Raw genomic sequence first — 14,899 nt, 5'->3', positions numbered from 1 at the left:
AAGGGAACTTATATACTAAGCTTGTCTTGGGCAGCAGCAAAATGGATGCATCCCTGCACCCACCCCCAAGTCTTGAAAGGTCATAAAGATGCCCTAACTGCGCTCAGTCGTGTGTACCGAGCAGGTGTTTTCACTATCACATCACCATCTGAAGGCTGTGTCCTTGGAGCAGCCTCTGGGAGCAAGAAAGGCAAGCAGACCCCACATTCCAAGGACAGAGGAACAGGTGGGGCGCCTCCGGGTGCCTGAGGCCCATCTCATGGGTCAGTCTGCAGTCACGTCTTTTTGATCACGTTCCCCAACGTTTTACCCCATCTGACCTGCTCTTACAACCCCAAGATGCCGCCCTCTTCTGCGGTGTGCCCTGAGCCCTCCACGAGGGGCGTCACTAGCATGGAGGGGGTCTCGTGGCACCTGTTTGACCGCAATGGATGTAGACATCATAGCAACAATACAGATTAGGATGCAAGAGAAAACACAGATTAGGACAATTTCTAAAATCGGCGATAACTCTTTCCACCAAGAGCCCCAGGATCCAAACCATTGACTTATTAAATTCCCTAGGCCAGAGGTTGGATCATTCAGGGCATTTACTTGTGTCCTCATACGATTTAATAAAGATGACACATTAACAGCCTCATTTTGTTTGGATAATGATACAGGAGCGTCCTTGGGAGGCAGTATTAATGTCCAAGGCCATCCTATTCGGAGGACAGTTTTTCTCATTAGAGACATTTCCATGGTCAGGAAGAACAGGTTTTGCCCGCTATTGTTCAGGGCTTGCTAGGTGAATTTATAATTCCTCCAGGCCAGTAGAGGGGACAAAGGCAGTGGCCAAATGCTCACACCAGTGAAAAACAGTGCCTTGAGGAGAGGGGGGTCTTAAGGACTTGACATGTTGGCTGGAAAAGGCAGAATTGTCAGGCATGAGGAGATGCACTGGGGCGTGGGGTGGAATATTCCAGACCAGGACCTCCACATTCTCCTCTCTCTTTCAGGGTAGACGTTTTCAGGCACAGGCCTTTCAACTGGTGCAGCTGGTAGCAGAACGATGAGATCCTAGTGGAGACTGGGGTGGTTCCTCCTCGCCCAGGGGCACAAAGTAGGTCACCAACCCTGGCGGGACACCTCACTGCAAATTCCTGTAGATAATTCCTTTCCCAGGTGTGACAGGGCTTGGTGTTCTCAGTAGCACAGAGCACTGATCCTTGGTGACAGTCGGGGCAATGGTTGTTTCCCACGACTTCCACACCTTTTTGGTGTTGGGTGTCTTTGCAGAGTCCCCAGTCCCGCATGTAAGGCAACAGGTCTTACTGGTTGATCATTTAAATGTATCAAAGCCTGGCCCACACTTCAGTCACCCGGTCAAGGTGGTTTAACCTGTTAACAATTTAAAGAATTTAATATTTTTTTTTCTTATCTCCCTTGTTTCAGGTGGATTATAGGGGAGATGAAACCTTTATTTCATACCATGTGTCTTTTTTTTGTCTGTTTTGGTCCCGTCTTGCATACCATGACCTTTCAAATGTGACCCACAATTACTATTAGACGAGGTTGTCCGTCCGTAGCACTTAATTTTTCCAGTACCTGAATGGTGACCACCTGGTTTGCCTGGCAGTAAAAGAAAGCCTCAGCTAGGCCAAGCACAGCATCCACATAAACAAGAGCACATTTAGAACCCTCCCTCAGCGGGCCGATGTAATCAACTTGCCAACCCCTCACCATTTGGGATCTCCAGTAAATGGCCCCAGATTCCTTTGGCAGTTGCCTCGGACTGCCTTTAGAACACACGAGACAGGCTGTTACTATATTAACAAGTCAGTGTATTTCAAGGGCAAGATGGCGCCCTTGGCAACGTGCCATCCTACTCAAGCGTTGCGGTGGCCACTCTTTCTGTGCACCCAATCTGTTGTATCTACCTAAGGGTCGGTAGCTAAAGCTCATACCCGAGCTAGGACATCAGCTTCCCGAGTGCCAGGGGGCGTCAGTGCCTTATGAGCTGGGAATTGAAAAACAGCGAGGGCTGCCTCAGGCTTTTGCGGATGGACCCAACTGCAAGACATGTAAAACAAAATTGTCTTCTTGCAATTTTGACCTCATAGGGGCTTATTTATCATCACCCACCTTCAGCTTTCCATCGTCTGAGCCAAAGGGTTAATCCCCTTAGAACCACGGCCCAGCTGTCAGTGTGAAGGGTTAATGGCCAAGGCTCAGGAGTGATCACCCACGGAATTACTCCGAGCTCAGCCTACTGGCTGCCGCACCCACTGCTGTGTGACAGGCTGTCTACCACAGTGCCTGTTCCTACTTTCCGGAGTCACATCTAACTCATCTAACTCAAATGGGAACCCTGCTCCGAAGATACCCGAGGCTTTAATCTGCTCTAGCAGTATTTTTGCCTCCTCAAAGGCAGCTTTGCTTCCTTGATTCCAAGACCCATATGTGTCCCCTTTCTTTTTAACCTGGTGGCATAAGGGGTGAAGGCACTGCGCCAGCTGAGGATTAAAAGACCTCCAAACCCCCAAATCACATACCTGTCATCACATACCTGTACTTGCCATAGTCTCTCCCATGAATGTCCTAGAGGATAAAGAAAGCACTTTGGCAGAAACACATCCCGCCAAAGCATCAGGGTAAAACAATAACTCTTGAAAATGACCATAGCTAAAGAGCTGTGAGAGTTTCTTAGACCCTTGGTAAAGGCAAAGCGTAGAAACTTTGTTTTCCGGGGCAGCTAAAGAAAAATCTTTGTTCCTAATCTCTTATCAGGAGCCAACCGACAATCCAAGAAAATTTTGTCTTTTCAACAGAGAGAGAGAGAAGAAAACAAAATTTAATCTTTACCAGCGTATTTTCAAATCCATTCATTCAGGTTTTAGTCCCGAGCATGCATAAAACTCTTTCCCAAAGACTCCCCTTCGCACACTTTCTAAGGCTTTCCTTTTTCATTTAGATCTTGTCCTAAATGTTCCCTCTCTCAACAGCCAGTCTCCTTTCAGGACAAAATGATTTTCTTCTCCCCTCAACAAAAGTGTATTCTCATTCCTTATGCCTTTCTTACACATCTCCTATTTTCCCTACAGACCGAATTGCTTTCCTTATCATTTTTGGAAGTCTGTATCTTAAAGAGCCTTCCCGCTTTTTTCTTGTCTTCAATCTTTGAGGGCAATGTTGTGGTTATCTGCTGGGGTGTTTACATTTTAAAGACATGCTATGATTCACAGCTTCAAGGGAGATAGGACACGAGGTTTTTTCCTAGGAGTTTTGGGAATAATTTCTATTTAAAATTTTCCTTTGTATTAAGAATCCAAACACGTGGGATATTTAATCTCTTTCCTCATCAATTACTATATTTAAAAAAAACAAAACACTTTTTTAGAGATTCCATTGCTTAGCTTCCTAAACAGGCCTTGTCATGAGTGCCCTGACCTTGACCTGTGACAGCTTGTGCCCTCCTAGCTTTGGAAAACGGTAGGCTGAGGTCTCTGACTCACTTTCCTGATCTCCCACCTTATCTGCCAGCCCCGAAACCATGAGGCTGGTGGCCATTTTCATCTTCTAATCGCAGCTCACCCTTGAACTTCCAGACATGAGCTTTCGTCTCCAGCTGGGCCTCAGTGGCCAGGGGATCGGTGGCCCACAGTAGAGGCCAGCCCGCTTCGGCTACCACGAACTTACCTTCCTTACCTGAACCTTAGACCCACTGGGCACCCCCGCACTTATGTGGCGGTCTAGAAGTATCTGACATATGGGCCACCCCTCCCCACATGGAGGTTGATGGCCAACTCGGGATCTTCCCACTGGATGCCTCTTTCCCAAGACCCATTTCTTTGGTCTCCTGCCTGACTCTTCCATTATAAGTTCACAGCCCTCTTGGGAACTTTGCTGGTACAATCTGCATTGTACCAGGAAACTCCATTTGCAGAAGGCAGGGAGAGAGCAAAGAAAGAGGTGGCCGCCCCAGGACAAGAGGTGGCAATTTAATAATTGAGAAAGGAACTTAGTTATGAGGCTTGTCTTGGGCAGCATCAAGATGAATGGATCCCTGCATCCACCCCCAAATCTTATTTTCTTTTTTTCATTATGAAATTTATTGTCAAATTGGTTTCCATACAACACCCAGTGCTTCTCCCAACAGGTGCCCTCCTCAGTGCCCTTCACCCACCCTCCCCTCCCTCCCACCCCCCATCAACCCTCAGTTTATTCTCAGTTTTTAAGAGTCTCCACATCTTATTTTCTTAAATGTTTTATTTATTTATTTTGAGGGGGTGGGAGGGGGCAGAGAGAGAGAGAGAGAGAGAGAGATTGAGAGAATCCTAAGCAGGTTTCTCACTGTCAGCTCAGAGCCCAAAATCATCAATTTCGTGAAATGCAAAACCAAGAGTTGGAAGCTTAACCAACTGAGTCACCCAGGCACCCCTTCCCCTAATCTTAAAAGCTCATGAAGTCACCTTAACTCAGCTCAGTCACAGATACCGTGCAGGTTCTTTCAACATCACATCATCTCAAGGCTGTGTCCTTGGAGCAACGTCTGGGAGCAGGAAAGGCAAGTGGACCCCACATTCCAAGGAAGAGGGACCCTGTGAGGAGCCACCAAGTGTCCAGGTCCAGCTCACACTCAATCAGTGGCCATGCCTGTTTGATCATGTTCCCCAACCCTATTGTCCTTATTATGTGTTATAAAAATATAATATAATGAACGGGAAAAAAGAATCATATCTGAATAGCTTCATGTGCAGATTTTCCCCCTAACTTTTATTCTACACTGAGCCCCAAGAATTATATGGGCAATTCTGGAAAAGCGTTTTGAACAGCATCACTTTCTCAGTAAAGGGGCAAGGACTACTGTTTCTCTCTTCCTCTCCAAAAAACCAGGACATTGTATGTAAAAGAAAACAATTCAGGGGCACCTGGGGGGCTCAGTCGGTTGAGCATCCAACTTCAGCTCAGGTCACCATCTCGCAGTTCGTGAGTTTGAGCCCCGAAGTCGGGCTCTGTGCTGACAGCTCGGAGCCTGGAACCTGCTTCGGATTCTGTGTCTCCCACTTTCTCTGCTCCTCCCCCGCTCACACTTGGTCTGTCTCTCTCGAAAATCAATAAACATTAAAAAAAAATTTTTAAAGAAAACAACTCAAAACATGGTGAGGAGAAGGCAGGCTAGCCAGTGAGTTTGGAACCTGGGGAAAGACGTGGTGGTGAGTTCCTTGAGTTTGACTTTTGCCTTGTATACACCAGGCACGTCGCCAATGGAGCTAACTAGCCAGAAATGCCAACGTGTGCAGACAAAAAGGCCCCAACAGAAGCCTACTCTCTCCAGCCAAAGGACCAGGAAAAAGAACAACCCTACGAAGAGCAAGACCTTTTATAAAATAACCACTCCTCTTCAACCCAACACCACAGATACCATGGCGGCCCCACCCCCACCCATGTCATCCAGGGCTGAGGGAGCAGCCTTGACGTCCACCATGCAAAGCTGTAAGAGTGTCTAACATCCCACTGGATGAGAAGAAAGCTAACTCAGGAGTGAGGAATTTCATCACTACTGACCAGTGACGAGACACCCATGCCCCATGGCATTAGTGGAAACAGCATGAGGAATGGAGACTCCCACCTCCCCCCCCCCCCCAGCGGTAACAAGAGGTGGTCCCTTGGGTGGACCTGGATGTATAACTCCATTGCTGGTAACGAGGTGACATCATCTCCCTTCCCCTGCTGGAGATGTGTTGGAGAAAGCTGATTAAATCAGAACATTGAAATATCACCCGGAATTCTCATAGCATAATGTGAAAATGTCTAGTTTCCAGTCAAAAATCACTTGTCATCAGAAGAAACTGGAAGATCTCAAACTGAATGAAAAAAGGCTATCGATATATGTCAACTCCCGAATGCCAGAGATGTTAACATTATCTAACAAAAGATTTTATTTTATGTTATCTAAGTTTATTTATTGAGAGAGAGAGAGAGAGAGAGAGAGAGAGAGAGAGACCTCTCAAGCAAGTGCAGGGGAGGGGCAGAGAGAGAGACAGAGATTCTCAAGCAAACTCCCTGCTGTCAGCGCAGAGAGTCTGATGTGGGGCTCGAACTCATGAACCATGAGATCATGACCTGAGCCAAAACCAAGAGTCAGATGTTTAATGGACTGAGCCACCCAGGGGCCCCGTGTACCAAAAGATTTTAAAGCAGCCATGGTAAAAATGTTTAAACAAGCAATTACTGACATTCTCTTTCTCTCTCTCTCTCTCTCTCTCTCTCTCTCTCTCTCTCTTTAATTACAGACATTCTTGACACAAATAAAACAATGGAATGTCTCAGCAAAGAAATAAAAGAAATGAAGATTTTGAGATAAAAGAGGGAAAAACTGGGGACAGATGTTCTATTGCTGTGAGCAGAGTTTTGAGGGAATAGATCACTTAAAATTTTTACTTTCTGGTCGTATTTGTTTGCTAGGGCTCCAGTAACCCAGTACCACAAAGCAGGCACCATAAAATTCTACAGGCTAGAAGTCTGAAAGCAAAGTTTGGGCAGGGCTGGCTCCCTCTGAAGCTGTGTAGGAGTTGTCCCAGGCTCTCTGCTTAGAGTGTAGACAGCCGCCTTCCCTCTGTCCCTCTTCACACCGTCTTCCTTCTGTGCACATCTGTCTCCTAACTCTCATATAGGGACCCCCCCCATACTGGATTAGGGACCCACACTGCTCCATTGTGGCCTTATTTTAACTAATACAACTTCAAGCACACTATTTGCCAGTAAGGTCACATTCTGAGGCAGTGGGAGGCAGAACTTCAACCTAGGAATTTCTAGGGGACACAATCCCACACGTAACAGCAGCATAAACGCATCACCCTTTCGGCGTGACTTTTAGAGCTTCCAGGAAGCCGTCCAGTTTCTCAGCTGAGTGAATGAAGTTTCCTGTGTCTGTGATGAGAGGTTGCTTGACCACAAACTGGAATTTACAGGGATGAGTCCACCCACTGGAATTTACAAGGACGACTCCACCTGTTGCCCATCCATTGTCTTGTCCTTTCTCCTCCAGTGTGGTACCGAGAGCCAGAAGGGAATGGCAGTTTGTGACGAAGAGTAAATAGTATAAGGATGTTCAAATGCTTTTATTTGAGATGCTGAATCTCTACTGAAATCAATCTGAAAATACTTCATTAATAATGAACCAGATGAAGAAAATAACCCACATGTCGAGGGCATACCACTTTATCCAGCTCCTCTGCTTCTGTCTCCCCCCTGCTCCCATAAAGAATAAGGCCAGTCTGCAGACTGGACATGAGCTGACCATCAGCACATATCAATTGATAAACATTCCCAGAGGTAATAGTCGCAGGCTCAGCAATTAAGAAAAAGCAAGAAAACCAAAAGTAGTGACATAGTTTTATGTGTTATATATATTAACTTGGCACTTTTTAAAGGTACAGCTTTCTAATTAGCTGCAAAATTTCAGACTATATTAGCAAGTCAAATGTTTTTAGAATACAAGTTACAGTGTTTTTATTATAATTGGATCTCATGGATGCAAACAGAAATGTATTTGGAAGAGATGCGTATCAGTTCTGACCTTGTTAGACTATTACGTCCTATTAGACCAGAAAATGTACATGCAATACTAAAGCCAGTGTCAGAGAAAGGAGAATGTTTGCACAGCGCTGTGACCCCACTCAATTTTCATGATTTTTCTAGCAGCTTTGATGCCTTGAAAACATTTTTTTAATTTTAATTTTCACCACCAGATCATTTAAATTGGAGCTGGCATTACATTGTCTGTTTTCTCGATGCTTCCTGATAGTTCTTAGTCATTACTCATCATTGACATGAAGGGCACACATCTGAGTGAAGGCATTAAGAAACCTTGAAAATCTCATTTTCTATTATTATATGGTGGGGGAGGGGACCTAGTATTTTAAGCCTTGCCTTAATTTATTTTTTTTAAACTTTTTTTTTCAACGTTTATTTATTTTTGGGACAGAGAGAGACAGAGCATGAACGGGGGAGGGGCAGAGAGAGAGGGAGAGCCTTGCCTTAATTTAAAGACTTCTAGGATCTTATGCATTTTGTGATTATTTTGACTGGTTCCTAAGCATGAATGTCTCGAACTGTGCGATGCAATAAGAAAAAAACAGGAGAAGCCGGGGTGAAGCCCACATCTTAAAAACTGTATTTCATCACACCATCTTAATTGTATTTACCTATTTTCTCTCATAGTAAATAATTTCTAGTTTGAAAACAGATTAAAGAGGCACCTGGGTGGGTCAGTCAGCTGAGCATCTGACTGTTGATTTTAGCTCAGATCATGATCTCACAGTTCATCATTTCGAGCCCTGTGTCAGGCTCTGTGCTGAGAGCTCAGGCTCCCATCTCCCTCTTTCTCTTTCCCTCCCCCTTCTGCTATCTATCTTGCTCTCTCATATAAGTAAACATTTTTAAAAAATAATAAAAGGATACAAAATAATTTAAGAAATTAAAAACATTAAAAACCAAAAAAAACATTCAATGTATCCTTTTTCATCGCGGTCAACCATTTCACAATTTTTGTATTTTTAAAGTCAGTATTCCTCATTCCTTTATTCTTAAGTTATTTACATTCTACATCCATACAAAAGGCAGTATGAGATAAGCGGAGGAGATGGTAAATTGAACTTATTTCTAGAAATTCTTTTTTTATGCAGAACATACAAGGTAAATGTGCAAGGAAAGTGACAAATAATAATAATAAAGTAAAATGCAAGTTCTCAGGAGCCATCAATGTTGAACACATGCTTGTAAACAACAGGATGAGGAACGTTGGGATGAGATCTATCATGGGCAGAGGGAACAGAATAACTATAGGTCCCAAGGAAAGTGCAATTTGGGGGGCAAGTTTGTGTGGAGCTCAGGGGAAAGAGAAGGGGGAAAGTCAGGCTGCAGACAGGGAACCTCAGGACAGCCTCTGTCACTCTGACTCACCAGCAGCAGAAACAGGCAATGGGAGCAGGGGCAACGGAGGGCAAGGGTGATCTCTCCACCATAAAGAAGCAGCAAAGACAAGTAGACCCAGCCACATGTTTAGGGAGAAGAGTGACCAAGCTAGGAGTCAGGATGCAGGAAAGACTCAAAGAACGGAGACCAAGGGAAGCAAACGAAATGAGAAGGAGCTCACATTGGACAACCGGACCGCCTAAAGAACAGCTGTCTAGAGCATCCATACTTATGATGAGTGACGACCCAAGTCTGATCCAAGTCCCTCCACTCTGTAAAGTTTTGATAATCCCTTATATATTGAATAGATTGCTTTGTAAACCTTCTATATATGTTGTCTGCGTGCACTGGCTCCAGCAGAAATGGTGATCAGATTGAGAATTAGCCTGGAATGGGGAGTAAAACTTTCTTCACGTTCGACACCCTCTCTACAGACTGAACAGTAAAGGTAGTAGGTGCAAAAGGGATTCAACATGGAACAGAAAGAACCTGTTTGGGAAAAGCAGAGCCCTATGGTTTCCCTCCATAGAGAGGAAGCCATACGTTCTCCTTGGTCAAAAGAGCCTATTTGTCAGTTATCTGAATGACAAAGACCCAGGCCAGGATCATTGTTTTTCAGGCACAGGACTCTCTCAAACTAGCCAGTCCAATAATAGGGGGGTTGGGGGGAGAGAGGATTGCAAGACTATCTCCAGAATTTAAGGACAGGAAGATCTCTCAAGAGGCAGGTGCTAATAACTGGCCTGGAACCACCTTGAGATACAAGCATGGAAGACTCTCCCCATGCTATCTATCTGGCACCACATGGCCATTGTTGTGGTTTCTAAGATATCTGCTTCATTCTTTACCCTTCCCTGCTGTCCAGGATTCGTCTAGCTGCCTCTGTTCAACTCACCTCTGTCTCAGATATGACTCCCAGATCAAGTTGACACGATCATTCCACGCAGGGATCTGACAGAGGGTAGCACAGGGTTCTGAGATTCACCTCCATGTCATAGGGGTGGGAAACCAATCGGCCCCATTGGGCTAAGTGCCCAAACCATCCCCAACCGCTGCAATCAGGATTTGGTTATAAACAAAACCATAAGGGCTGGAAGAGTGTGACTACACGAGCAACCACCCAAAGCAGGACCAACTTGTAACCCTTGGCAGGATACACATGTAGTGCAAATACCCAGTAAAATGTTTCTGAATCAGTTGACAAATGATCATGGGAAAAATGAGCAGGGAAAAAATCAATCTCCCCCGTGTGTGCTGACGAAAGCAGTGTGTTTCCTACAGGAGAAGGGTGTGTTTGGACAGAAATGGGGCAAGTAAAACACATGTGCTTGCTAGAGAAGCTGTTGAAAGGAGGCAGGCATTGGGACAATGGTGACAAGGTGATGTCATGTCCCCATCGGTCAAAGTACAGTAAAACCTTGGATTACGAGAAACTTGTTCTGCAAGTGTTCCGCAAGACCAGCAAACATTTCTGATGAATTTGAACTTGATAATCGAGCGATGTCTTGCAATACAAGTCGTTCAAGACACCAAATGTCACTTGATCACAACCATTGGGTTCTTCTCTCTCTCTCTCTCTCTCTCTCTCTCTCTCTCTCTCTTTCTCTCTATGGATTGTGGGTGATTGTTTCCCATGCTCAGATGCTCGGTCTCAGACTGTGGTGTTTGACAGAAATCAGTGATTTTTCAGCATGTTGGAAGGTGCCCACAACTGTCACTAGTGTATTTTTGTCACTTCAAAGCACCGGTGGACAGTCCTTTGCTTTTCCGTACAAGAGTGTGCTTAGGAACGCTTTGCTTCATTCTAGGTCAGGCTGCCTGCGGATAGAGACCCTTTCCTCTGCTGCCTTATTGCCAGTTACAGTGTATGACAATCACTGTATGACAATCATTATGTCACACAGCATGTCATTCAGTATCCAATGTAATCATTTTATATGAATATTTTTGGGTTGTGGAACGAATCATCTGTGTTTCCACTAGTCCTTACGGGGAAATTCACTTTGATATACACGTGCTTTGGATGATAAGCATGTTTCCGGAATGAATGACGCTTGCAAACTAAGCTTTGACTGTCATTGAGGGAAGGTCAGAAGCTTGACTTCTTGGAGGCCAAACGGGAATCTTCACCTGTCTCCTTCCTCTTCCCACCTGTTTTTCCTCATCTCATTCCCAGCCCTGCATTTACTTTTAACGATTTCATGAAGTCTAACTAATCTGGGAGCTTACGTACCTGCCCTCCGCAGTGGACACCAGCAAGACGTCAGTGCTTAAGAGCAGTTCTACCAAACAGGAGAGATCAGAAGCTCTGCTCACGCTTTGTGCCCTTGTGAACAACCCATTGCTTTCCTCCTCCATCCAGAACTCGAGGAAACAGCTCTCGTGGGTCACCAGGGGAGCCTGTTCTGTTCAAAAGGAGGGCCCAGCCACATTTCAGCTTTGGGGTAACACCAGCTGGGTGGAAAATCCCGCACCTGCCACTTACCCACGTATAACCTCCTATGGCATATCATTTGGCCCTTCCAAGCCTTTGCTTTGGAAAGCCCACACAGAATAGGCCAAAAAAAAAAAAAAAATGCCATCTATTTAGCCATTATGTGTTTCCATTTTATACAGTTTCTAGGCTTGAGGTACCGGGGGAGTTAGTGGAAGAACAAAGTTTCCACCCTGACTCATCCCCCGGCGGGAATGGCTTTCAGTACCAAATGGGCGCAGTTTCCACTGCCAGATGTATACTGAATGGGCTTTTCCGGAAGACTTCTGGCAATAAAGTCGCGCTCAGAGTTGCTTGTTGTTCAACTGACTTTCCAAAGACAGGGAAGTTTCAGATCCCGGTGGCCACTATAACTGGAGCGTCATGACTTATTTTTTTTTTTTAATTTTTTTTTTCAACGTTTTATTAATTTTTGGGACAGAGAGAGACAGAGCATGAACGGGGGAGGGGCAGAAAGAGAGGGAGACACAGAATCGGAAACAGGCTCCAGGCTCTGAGCCATCAGCCCAGAGCCTGACGCGGGGCTCGAACTCACGGACCGCGAGATCGTGACCTGGCTGAAGTCGGACGCTTAACCGACTGCGCCACCCAGGCGCCCCGCGTCATGACTTATTTATCCCATGCTCTGTGGCCGTCGATACAACCCAGCTCTTCAACATCTGGTTGGAAGAAGGGAAGGGAAAAGGAGGAAAGTCTTGGCAAATACACCAATAATAAAATCACGGCGAGGTTGGAAGACGCATCCATTCCCACTTAGCACCTTTGAAATCCTCACGGGAGACACCTGCCCCCGCTACCAGCTTCTCCACTGCAAGTGACGTCCCTCAGGAGGCCTGTTGAATCCAGACTACCACACGGGGCACAGCGACAGGAACGCTGGGTGGAGTCACCTGCATGGATGCGACGGAGGAAAGAGACATTCCTGAAGTACCGACAGGGTTGAGAGGGTGGGTCTAGCGCATCGCCTGGTGAACAATGTGTGCTTCATAAACAGAGGTGAGTGGAAAACCAACACCGCGATGCCCTGTTCCAGGTCTCCTAAAGGTTTTGAGCGCTTTAGTGAGGTGTTGGGGGAAAGAGACAATGTAGGTTTCCAAAGTCCAAGCCCAGCAGAGGAGGAAATAGTGTATATCGAACCCAGCGTTGATTTGGATTGTGTTGGTCACAAGCAACAGAACCCTCAAATAAAATGGCTTATGTTTCCCCTCAGAGGGAAAGACTGTGAGGAGGTGGCTGTCTGTGCTCTGGGTTGGCATTTGGTTGATTTGGGAGCATTGACAGTTGACAAATCCTGTCGCAACTCCAGGCTCCACGTCCCCAGGCAGATTTGAAGTCAGGAAGCTGGAAACAGCACAGTTTTCCTTGGACTCCTCTTTATTAAACTGTATTTGGACAGATTCTACCAGGAAGAAGAATTCACCCTACATCACTGTGGGCCCTCTGTCCCACCAGTCCTGGGAGGTTGGGGGTCTGGCTTTGTGAGCATCTGTGCAGGAAGACGGCTACAGAAGGGGGCCACAAATGTTGTGGCCACAACCTCAGCCACAGACTGGTTAACAGAAACTGCAGAGGCTTACATTTCAACTCAATCTAGAAATTTCCAGGATTCACGGGAACTGCATAACTTCTGGTAAACTCCTGCTTCATTGGTATTCACAGAGGCTACCTACTCTGTGGCAGGTGCTGAATTATGCACTAAGATTATAAAATCAAAAAGATCAGTGTGTGTCTAGCAAAAGTCTAGGACCCCAGTGGTTCCAGAAGGATGCCAACTAGGAACCCAAACGGTGCTCTGTCCTCCCCTCCACCCAACCATGTCATCCTGTGGAGGACAGCCTTTGGAAGTCTTCATCGTAGGACCTCGTCACACACAGAGGCAGCTCTGTTCCTCCTCTCGCACAAGACACGTGGGCTCAGACACAGCCACTACCCTAATTCAATTCCCTACAATGCCTCTCCTGTGCTACCAGTCACCCCAAATGCCTCGCTGTTGGTCTTTAGTTAACATTCCATCTCTCCCCCATGCTGATAGGACATTTCTGAAATGCAGAGGTGGTGGCTCCCATCAGCTGTATATATATTAACTGTGCATCCTTGACTTTGCTCCGGCCTGGGGTGAAAGCCTACGTGTGTATTTCATTGGGTTGGGATGGTGTTGCATGAAAGACAGAAGGAGATTTTAAGGGTTTAAGAAGAGATCTGGGGGCGCCTGGGTGGCTCAGTAGGTTGAACGTCCAACTCTTGGTTTCAGCTCAGGTCATGATCTCACGGTTCATGGGTTCAGGCCCCGCGTCAAGCTCCGTGCTGACAGCATGGAACCTGCTTGGGATTCTCTCTCTCCCTCTCTCTACCCCATCCCCTGCTTGCGTGTGTATATACCTTTTAAACATTTTTTTAAAAAAGGAGATCTGAAAGGGGGAAATAATCGCACAATCGCATTCGGTCAAGCACATCTAGATTGAATAAATTTTTAAAAAGTACATAGTGAGAAAAACAAGAGGAACGTAGTGGTTTACAGTAGAGGAAAAGGGATTTTTCTGAAGGTACACCCATCTACCCCGGCATTTCACATTGAAGAGATAAGGTGTCAACACCAAAGACAAGCATATATATTTGAAGGCAATTCAGTGAAGAACCACAGGAAGAATAGGGTAGGTCAATTACATCTAGGCTCCGGGGAGGCAAAAGATCATCCAAGTGTACCAGGTGGGTGGAGAAGCACACCACGCGAGCAGAGAAGTCCCCACGCAAGTGTCCCCTTGTGCCCAACCAACTACAGTTTCAAAGCATGTCCGCAAGACGGGACCCAGCGGGAGCCCAGAGTTATGTCGGCACCCCCACGCGGTATTATTTGGTGACTCAGGGATTGTTACTTCTTACTTCCTATTGATTAAGTTTCTGCTTGGACAGTTTTGTGGTAAGAGTCCTGGCAGGAATTTAACAGATGTACTTTACCCACATCTCTGTGTTCCCAAAGCATCGGGAAGAGTCTGCCAACAAAGATAAACAGCAACATAATTCTTTCACCCGAGAAACTTGTACCTAAGTGCAGCTGAGCACGTGACACCCCAGCACAAAGTTATTTAATCGTTTCTTACAATATCACAAGCCTGCCAGAATGTTCTGTCGACTTTTTCCAAATCTTAAAAACAGTGCCCGATTTTCGTAGTGTTTGGGAAAAGAAAGGAATATCTAAAGAGGAAGGTAACAACTGTCTTGACACTCCAGCCTCTGACAGTATATCCTTGCTTTTTACTTGACCATAACATAAGTATTTCTCATGTCACAGTTTTGTAATAGCTCCAAACTTTTTTCATACAGATGTGCGATAGTTCAGTTCACCATTCCACAACTTTTGCACACCTGCAACTTTTGTGCTTCCATTTTTTGGATGTGCCACTAATTTCCCCAGGAGAAATTCCAAGCAGTGGAATTGATGATCGACAA

The sequence above is a fragment of the Herpailurus yagouaroundi genome, unplaced genomic scaffold, assembly GCF_014898765.1.
Source record: "Herpailurus yagouaroundi ecotype Mexico unplaced genomic scaffold, PumYag 214, whole genome shotgun sequence".
Classification (NCBI taxonomy): domain Eukaryota; kingdom Metazoa; phylum Chordata; class Mammalia; order Carnivora; family Felidae; genus Herpailurus; species Herpailurus yagouaroundi.
The sequence above is the reverse complement of the archived record's forward strand: the minus strand, read 5'-3'. Positions refer to the sequence as shown.